Source organism: Mustela lutreola, chromosome 8 (genome assembly GCF_030435805.1).
Source record: "Mustela lutreola isolate mMusLut2 chromosome 8, mMusLut2.pri, whole genome shotgun sequence".
Classification (NCBI taxonomy): Eukaryota; Metazoa; Chordata; class Mammalia; order Carnivora; family Mustelidae; genus Mustela; species Mustela lutreola.
In genome coordinates this window covers 73,393,777-73,404,040 of record NC_081297.1, presented here as the reverse complement: position 1 = coordinate 73,404,040, position 10,264 = coordinate 73,393,777, and the positions used below count along the sequence as shown (strand labels likewise).

The 10,264-nt window shown below is 34.6% G+C and overlaps 1 pseudogene; it reads left to right on the top strand.

The window, feature by feature from the left end:
* The first annotated feature begins 7,128 nt into the window (after positions 1-7,128).
* On the top strand, positions 7,129-7,333 carry LOC131839929 (small nucleolar RNA U3; annotated as a pseudogene).
* The last annotated feature ends 2,931 nt before the right edge of the window (positions 7,334-10,264 follow it).

Genomic DNA, 10,264 nt, shown 5'->3' with positions numbered 1-10,264 from the left:
AAAATGAAAAGACAACCACTGAATGAGAGAAAATATTTGTAAATTATGTATCCAATGAAAGGTTAATATCCAAAATATATAAAGGATACATAGAACTCAATAGCAAGAAACCATACAATCAAACAATGGGTAGAAGACCTGAATAGATATTTTTCCAAAGAAGATGTACAGTTGGCCAACAGACACAGGAAAAGATGCTCAACATCTCTAATCATCAGAGGAATGTGAATCAAGCCATAATAAGATAACCACTTCATATTTATTACAATAGTTATTATCCAAAAAAAGAAAAAAAGAAGTGTTGGGAAGGATGTGGGAGAATGAAAACTTTAACACACTGTTGGTGGGAATGTAAATTGGTGTAACCACTAGAGAAAACAGTATGGAATTTCCTAAAAAATTTAAAAATTATATGATCCAGTGATTCTAGTACTAGATATTTATCTGAAGAAACAAAACTCTAATTTGAAAAGATATATACACTTCCATGCATTATTTGTAATAACCAAGATATGGAAATGACTTAAATAACCACCAATGAATGAATGGATTAAGAAAATGTGGTATATATATATCTATAAAATGGAATACTATTCAGTCTTAAATAAAGAATAAAATCTTGTCATTTTTAATAACATAGATGGATCTTGATGCTTATGCTAATAAGGCAGAAAAAGAAAGACAAGTACTACACAATTTCAATGACATGTGGAACCAAAAAAACAAGCACACAAAACAAAGTAAAACTCATAGATGCAAAGAACAGAACAGTGGTTGCTAGCAGAGAAGGAGTTTGGGGATAAATGAAATGGGTTAACAGGTACAAATTTCCAATTATAAAATAAATATTTCACTGTGATACTATATACAGCATGGTGGCTGTGGTCAGTAATATTGTAGTACATACTTGATAGTTGCCAAAAGAGTAATTCTAAAAGTTTTCATCACAAGAAAAAAAAATTGTAATTTTGTATGGTGACAGATGGTAACCAGACTTATTATGGTGATCATGTGCTGTGTATATAAATATAGAGTCATTATATTATACATCAGAAACTACTACAATGCTATATGCCAGTTATACCTCAATAAAACCAAAACCAAAACAAACAGAAATAATTGATACAGTTATGAGTAATATATTTACTAAAATGCCTGTAAGATTTGATTTGATTTCTTTTTCTTTTTTAATGGATTGTGGATATGTAGTCAAGTATTCTGTTTAAAAGTTACTTGGGTTAGGTCTCCCTATACCACTTCAGTATGATTATGTAATTCTTCGGGGTTCATTTGTTTTTGATTGCCTAAGGTTTTAATTTTTTCCTTTCATTTTAGTATTTTAATATGGAGAACATTAATATGTTTCTAAAATCAAACTACATAAAAATGTAAACCAGACATGTATCACTCTCAGTGACATATATTTTCTGACTCCTGCTCCCCTGCCAAAGTAAATAAGAAAGATGCCAAAAAACAATTGCATTGTTTTTTGGCATCTTTCTTATTTACTTTTGCAAAAGTAAGCACATACATATACACATACAACACATATACCACACACAGGAAGTATATCATATACTGATATGCACTATGCTTTTCTTATGAATATATCCTAAAAATCACCCCATATCTATTTATAGAAGTCTTCCTCATTCTTTTTATAACTTGGTAGTGTGCCACTATGTGGGTGTAGTTTAGTAGACCAAGTCTTCTATTTGGGCACTCAGGTAATTTGCAATATTTTGTCATCACAAATAATGTGCAAAATATATTTTCATGCTGTTCCAAACATATCTTCCTAGAGATGGGATTTCTGATACAGAATGTAAATGTATATATAATTTTATTAGATATTGCCAAATTCTCCAGAAGAGTTGTACCATTTTGCATTCTCACAGCAATGTATGAGAGTGCCTGTTTCCCCACAGCCTTGCCAGCAGAGTGCATTATTAAGTTTTTGAATTTCTATCAATCTATAGTGACAAATGGTAACTTAGTGAGATTGTAATTTAAATCTCCTTTATTATAAATAACGTTGAATGCCATTTCATGTGTTTAAAGATCACATGCTCTTTGTGATTTTGTCTATATTCAAGTCTTTTGTCACTTTTTCTATAGAGTGTTGAATTTTTTTCTTTACTTAGATTAAAAAAAATACTTCTTTATATACTAGGTATAGTATCCTTTTGTCTGTTGATATATGTTGCATAAAAATTTCTCCTTATTTGTTGTTTTTGTTTTTTTTGAATTTGATCTTTCATGATACCTTTTACAGAAATTATTCTATTGTCTACCAGACAATTTTGACAAATTATATTTTTCTAATGAATTATTAATTGTTGATCTTATCTATGCTTTTCATTTTTTATGCAGGTGTGCAAAATTTATTTCTAATTATCTTGTATTACATATATAATATAGTATAGATTTTTCCCTCTGTATCAATAGTTATTTCTTCCATGTACTTCTTCTCCCTTTTTATTTTTTTTTTAAGATTTTATTTATTTATTTGACAGAGAGCACAGGTAGGCAGAGGCAGACAGAGAGAGAGGAAGGGAAGCAGGCTCCCTGCTGAGCAGAGAGCCAGATGTGGGGATCAATTCCAGCACCCTGGGATCAGGACCTGAGCTGAAGGCAAAGGCTTTAACCCACTGAGCCACCCAGGTGCCCCTTCTTCTCCCTTTAAAAAAAAAATTCATTTAGCTAACATTTTGTCTATTTTTTTACCCTTTTTAAGATTAAAATGTTGATTTAATTAATAATTAATTAATTTAAGACTTTATTTACTTATTTGAGAGAAAGAGTGAGTGAGATAGCAGACTGGGTTTGCCGGTCATACAAAACGGGCATTGAGCTGGGTTTGCCCCAGGGACTAGTTTTCTGACCCCTGATATAGATGTTTAAAACTGAAATTTCCCCGATCATTACTTTAAATATACCCCACAGATTCTATTGTTTTAGTTATCTTTCTTTTTTTAGAAGTTTTGTAACTTATGATTATATTTCCTCTTCCACTTTAATTTCCATGTGAAATTTCTTTTTAAATTTTCAGTTGTTTTGAATTGTGATCAGAGTGTTGTTGTAGTTGCTTATAATATGGAAATTACAGATCCTTTCTTTGTGACCTAATATAAATCTGGGGGGAATATTCTATGTGCATTTGAGAAGAAAACATATTCTCCATACTGCTGTATAGTGTTTGATATATCCCTCCACATTGTATATTGCTGATTATGTTATTTAGATCTTCTCTAGCCCGAATTTTAAAATTTTATTTGTCTTGAGCTGAAAATAATGCTTCAAAATCTTCTATTTTTAATGTTACTATTTCATCTTATATCTCTTATGGTTTGTTTTTAATAAATAGTTACAGTATTATTTGGTGTATAGAAATAACTTTTATTTCCTCCTTGTGAATTATGGCTTCTAGCATTTTAAAATGCCCTTTTTGTTCTCATTTAATGTTTCTTGGCTTGAATTTTACTTTGATATCAGAAACACAAGCCCTGCTTCCTTAATGTTCCCATTTGCCTAGTATGTCTTTGCCCTTGCTTTTATGTTTCAAACTTTTGAGTTACTGTTTTAAGTGTGTCTCTTATACACAGCAGAGCTGGGTTTGCTCTAGGAGCCAATCTGAAAATATTTTCCTCTCATATGTAAGTGAAGCCTGTTCATATTTATTTTTATGACTGATATGTTGCTTTTGTAATGTTATTTTATAATTACTGTATCTAGTGTCTTATATTTACTTTACCTCTTTCTGTATTTACCTTGTTCTGTATGTATTAAGCCTCCTTTCCTTTATTTAACATTTCTTTTGATATTGAAGGAGTTTTGTCTTATGTTTTATTCATGTATACTTATTAATATATACCTTTTATAGTGCCTTTAATCACCTTATTTCTTACTTAATGTTTCATTCTTCCCACCTATTATATTTGCAACAGCCAATGCTCTTATTCCATTTTTTCCCATTTTCTCCTTCCATTAGTTATATTATTTTTTTTTGACAAAATATATGATGTTTACATACTATTTCCCTTCATACATCAAAACCCACCCTGTATTAGTTCTACAGTTAAGGATGTGAAATGTTCATCTTTGGTCCTTTTGTAGAAGCTTCCCAGTTGTTCTTTGTTTTCCATTGTGCTCATATTACAGTAGAAGGTTCATGAAGAGCTCCTGGTTACAGTGTATCTTGAGTTGCTTCTCATTCAAAGTTGTTCATTTTTATAGACTTGACGCTTGTTGAATATAAAATCCTTGGCTCAGACTTTTCTTAGATTTTTTGAAATGCTGCTACTCTTTGGTCTTGCTCTTGAAAAGTCTGGCAGCAGTGTAATTTTTTAAATTTTTATAATTTAATATTTTTGTCCAGGAATCCTGATGATTTTGTTTTTGTCTTTAAAGACTAATAGTTTTACTAAGATTTTGAGAACTTATTGTTCTGGGTCAGCTTTCCAGGGTACACTAGGAACCTTTTCAGCATGTAAATTTAGCTGTGTTTTGAAAGCTTTGTGAGATTACAGTTTTAAATATTACTGCTATTAGATTGTTTTGCTTTTCTTTGGAGTCTCTAGTTACATGCACGCTGGGCGTTCCTGGCTTGCCTTCTGTTTCATTTACTATCTCTTCAATCATTTTTATTTCTTTATCTCATTTTATTTTCTTGATTGTTTTTCTTCTTTTCTTCAATGGCCTCATTAAATTTTCACTTGGATTTATTATACCTTGAGCATTTTGTAATCTATTCTTTTTTAAAAATAGTTTATATCTTTGTTTATATACTCTTTAGCTAACTAAACTCTTATTGCTCTCTTCCTATGAGAGTTTTGTTGTTGTTTTGGGGACCATTTCTATTCTTAATTTTTATTTATTTATTTTTGTTAAAGGATTTTATTTATTTATTTGAGAGAGAGACAAGTGGGAGTGGGGTGAGGGATGGGCAGAGAGGGAGAAGCAGATTCCTAGATGAGCAGAGAACTAGTCGCAGGACTAGATCCCAGGACCCTGGGATCATGACCTGAGCCAAAGGCAGGCAGCAGGCTGACTGAGCCACCCAAGCATTCCTGATTCTTACTTAAAACAAAACAAAACAAAACAAAACCTTTAAATTCTCAATTGAGGATTTAAAATTCTAATTCAAGTGTGGTGTTGCAGTTCTCTCCAGGTGCGTGTGTGTGTGCGCGCGCACGTGTGGTTGAGGAGAATTTTCTCAGCTGATATCTTTGATTCACAGTTTGTGTTTCTTCTTTCAATAGCAATATATGAAATTTGACTTTTTTCTATTTCAGAACACCTGATGGACAAGATTCCTTGTTTGAGAGTGACCTCTTTCAATTTGTCAAACTATGGTCTAATTAAAGGATACTATTGTTTTCTTTTGGTTATGGTAGTGCTGGCCAAGTTGTTTTAGTTCTTTGTTTCTGTAAGATTGTTACTTCTCTCCCACACCTTTTGACTCTTTTTTTCCCCTTCTTTACTACTACATATTCCCAAGAGGCACTAATTTTCTCTGTTTACCTTTCTCTCCCAGCAATAATTCTCTGAGCCTACCACCTTCTCATTTTCAAGTACCTTCCAGATGCTTGGTGCTGTGAATTTCTAGATTCAGACCACTATTTGGATTTTGGTGCTGAATTTTTTTTTTCCTAGGGTGCTTTTCCTGTATCTCATCTGTGTACTGTTCCCCAAGGAATCTTTTAGCCTCCCTTTGCTTACTCTTCAGACACAACACAGGCAGGCAGCAGCAGTGAGAACTATGGAATTTGGTATTTATTTATTTCTTACAAGTAATATGAATTTGATATTTTCTCTCTTCTAGTAATGCTGAAGATTTGGGTCACATGTGGCTTTATTTGTCCTCCTTATTGCTCTTATGTTTTGGGAGGTAAGGGTTGAAGAGATTTACATTTAGGTAATCATTATTATCCTCTATACATGAAGTTTTATCTGTAGAGGTGTTTTGAAACTGACATTATATTAAAAAAATACATGGCAAAGTCTCCATGTGTACTGTCCTAGCAAGACAAGCCCCTCACTCTGCAGGTTTATATTCTGGAAATTTCCATTCCTTTGTAGTGTAGCAATATCATTTTATTCTCCTAGGAATGAATCTTTCTCTGAAAAAGTAGGTTTCAAGAAATGTTTTTCATAAATTTATAACAGAAATAAATTAGAATTAGAATCTCTGGACTCAGTCTTATGATTGTACTGCCTTACCGGTCTATTTATGGTTTAATAAAGTAGATTTTCAGCTCTTCCTTTCTTCCCTTTGGTGTAAAGCTTATGTTTACTCCAAGTTTCAGGAAATTTAGTCTATGTAGGGGGAGTGAAAGTTGGGGGGACATAATCAGAAATTATGAGGCAATTTCCATTATTTGAAGGAATGAGGAAAGACCACCACTAGTAAATAAGACACCAGGTTGTTTGATATAAAAATGTCAGGAAGCTTCTCTTAGATGTACTATTGCAATGGAGTACTAAGTCTCTGGAGCCCACGGACTGCTCAAGTCACAAAACCAAGCAGCCTGCTCTGGAAAGTTCAGATGGACAACCCTACAGGACAGTCTGTCCAGAGGGAATTGTCAGCCTGGACTGTGTGAGTGCTCACCAGCAGTGTTTACAGATCTTTATATGACCTGCCATGGATATTAAAGAAGAAGAAGAAGAAGAAGGGGAGGAGGAGGAGGAGGAGAAAAGTAGTAGTAGAAGGAGAAGAAGAAGAAAGAAGAACTCACCTGCCATAATTGTTGTTTAGTTTTTCTAAAATATTTGTTTAAATGTTTGTTGACCAGTACAATGTGCCATGTGCTGTTCTAGCAGTGGGGAGATAGTAGTTAATAAGACAGCCCAGGTCCTTGTCCTCATGGAGCCTGCATTCTATAGAGAGAGAGAAAAAAAAAAAAAACATATACAGACACACATCTAAATGACAAATATTATGTTACACAGTGAAGTTCTCTGAAGTAAAAGCAATATTGTAATATGATAGAGAATCTGAGGTGGGGGAAACAGGTTAGGAGTGTTGTCACAGGAGTCTTCTCTGAGAGGTAACACTTAAGATTAAAAGCCACAGAAAGCCAATCATATGAAGAGCCAGAAGAGTTTTAGAAAAAAGGAACAGCAAAAACCATGCTTTCAGGGATCATGTCTATGGTTTGTTACTGGAGAAGTTTCTCTGAATGTAGAATCCCTGAAACCATGAGGAGGAGGCGCGGGGCTTTCTCCTCAGTGTGAAGCTGGCTCTCGGTGCTGCTTCCACAACCATTTATTGCCACTGATGATCCTTCTTCTCCTCCTTCCGGAAGTAAGAGGACGTAGTCTGAGTGGAAGGAAAAAAAAGAAAGAAAGAAAAAAGGAACAACAGACTGAGTTTGGCACATTTGAAAAACAGAATCAAGGCCAGAGTGTCTGGAAACTTAGTATACAAAGAGTTAAGTGAGGTCAGAGAGGTGGGGAGGAGACAGACTATTTGTAGTGGAAAAACTGGACATTCAAACTGTAATGTAAAGTCTTTGTAAAGTATTTGATGGGTGAGTGATCTAAACTGATTCCTGTTCTTAAATGATTGATTTAACAGTGGGTGATTTAATAAATAGTTAGGAATGAAAGGAAGGAGACCAAGGGTCAGGTTATTGCACTAGGTTTAGAAAAAGGTAATGGTAGCTTTGATCATAATGGCAGGACTGTGATACATTAGAATGTGATCTGGAGGATGGTTAATATGAATGATTAATAGATCAAATCACTGAGTGAGGGAAAGGGAAGAATGGAGGACGACCTCTACACTTTGGAATTGAGCATCTAGTTGAATGTTGGGAAAATAATCCAAACAAATTGGCATTTATTGTTGCTGGTACACTGTAGCATGATCACAAAAGGAGGAAGGAGGAATGAAAAAAAACTAAACAAGGGACTGGTAGGAAGTTTCTATTTTCTTTTGTTGCACCTGATTGAATTTATGGTTTAATTTCAGAGAGTTGTCAGGATTCAGCTGATGGCTCAAGAGTAGTTGTTCCTACTGTAATATGCCCAGTCATGTCATCACCAAGTCTTCTGTGAGAGGTAGAGGGTAAGATTAGACTTGAAAAATCTTAGAAGTATAATTATAAATGAGCCAGGAGAAGAGCCCTCTAGAAAAAAGAAGCAGCACTAGGGTGCCCGGGTGGCTCAGTCATTAAGCATCTGCCTTTGGCTCAGGTCATGATCCCAGGCTCCCTGCTCAGTAGGAGGCCTGCTTCTCCCTCTCCCACTCCCCCTGCTTGTGTTCCTTCTCTGGCCCTCTCTGTCAAATAAATAAATAAAATCTTAAAAACAAAACCAAAATCAAAAAAAAAAAAAAAAAAAAGAAGAAGAAGAAGAAGAAGAAGAAAGGGAAAAAAAGAAGAAACAAAGAAAGAAAAAAAAGGAACAGTGGAACAGTGCTGAGTTTGGCATTCAAGATTCAGAATTGAGGATAATTGTGGCTGAAGCACAGTTGAGTGGGGAGCTGAGTGGTTTGAAGTAAGGTTGCAGAGATAGGTAGGAGCCAGATCACTTATAATGGAAAGTGTTGGACATTCAAACTATAATGCAAGGCCATTGGAGAATTTTATTTTATTTCAAGATTGATTTATTTATTTGAGGTGGGGTAGGGGCAGAGGGAGAGAGACAATCTCAGGCAGACTCCATGCTAAGCATGGAGCTCCACTTAGGGTTCCACATAGGCAGGGCTCGATCCCAGAACCCTGAGATCATGACATGAGCCAAAATCAAGAGTCAAACTCAGTCACCTAGGCATCCCTATTAGAGAATTTTAAATTGGGGGGAGATTTAAACAGGAGGAGTTTCAGATTTTTTTTCAGAGTGGGAGACCATCCCAGAATGGAATAATCCTTGTTTTAACAGCTTTGTATTTCCTATCAATCCTGTTGACCTCTGCAAATATCCTCTCCAAAGAATTGCGCAACACATGAGAAACTCCAGGCTTTCCTATCGTTTTTAAGCTTACAACCCAAATGAACCACTGCAGTCTCCTTTTTCTTTTGTAACTGACCTGGCCCATGTCCTATTTCTTTGCATTCACATGGGGAATTTGCTACTCAACAAAAGAATTCTTGATAGTATAAGAAATACCCACTTAAGCTAGAATGACTAATAAAGTTGTAACAGCAATAGCAATGCAGAAAAAAATCAGGCATTCATCTAAACTGAAAAGGTAGGGTAAGCAGTTTCTAGTCATGTATACCTGATTGACATATATATATATATATATATATAAAATAAATGTATAAACTTTCTTCAGGTAGACAAGGAGCTGAGAGGAATCCAGGTTTTGAGCCAATTTTATTGCAATGTCAAATTGTACAGATTTGTTTTAAATGAATGACTATGCCCATATAAAGGTTAAAATAAATTTTCTTTTATAGATTGCTTCTAATCTGATAATTGGATGGCAGCATCAAGCTCAGATTTACTGTAAGTAGGTAATGCTTTCTTCTTAAACTGTGCTTTGTGCACTCCTTATGTACTGAGGTATTTGTGCTGCATGTTCCTCTGAGTACTGAATACTCAAAGGAAGGGCAATGAAACTATGGGATAGCATTTCTGACCTCCTTTACTTCAGAAACAAGCAAGATCTCAGAGTCCCCAAATTTGAATTTTACATATCTCTACTTCTTCCAGTGTTTTTTATTAGCAAGTTTTCATTATTTCTCATAATGAACCTTCAAGTTAATATGTCGTTAAGGTAAAAAGTGACAGATATTCTTTCCATAGTAACTGGTTAACCTGATCCTCACAAATCTATGCTTTCCCTTTCAAATATGAGTAAACTTAAAAAGTCATGTAATTTCTAACTCTCATGAATGAAACTATATCTATACCATCCCTTACCCTTTTTCTAGCTAAATTTATTTGTTTTGTTTTGTTTTTTAAAGATTTTATTTATTTACTTGAGAGAGAGACAGTGAGAGAGAGCATGAGCAAGGAGAAGGTCAGAGGGAGAAGCAGACTCCCCATGCAGCTGGGAGCCCGATGTGGGACTCGATCCCAGGACTCCGGGATCATGACTGGAGCCGAAGGCAGTCGTACAACCAACTGAGCCACCCAGGCGTCCCAATTTATTTGTTTTTAAAGATCTAAATCATATGTCACCTTCTCTGAACACTTCTAAGATAATAATATGTAATAAGAAGGAGAGGGCAATAACAGATTTTTTAGTTCTCACCAGAATTCCCAACCAACAAAATATAATCTTTGTCTTCAAGGAACTTTTTTATTT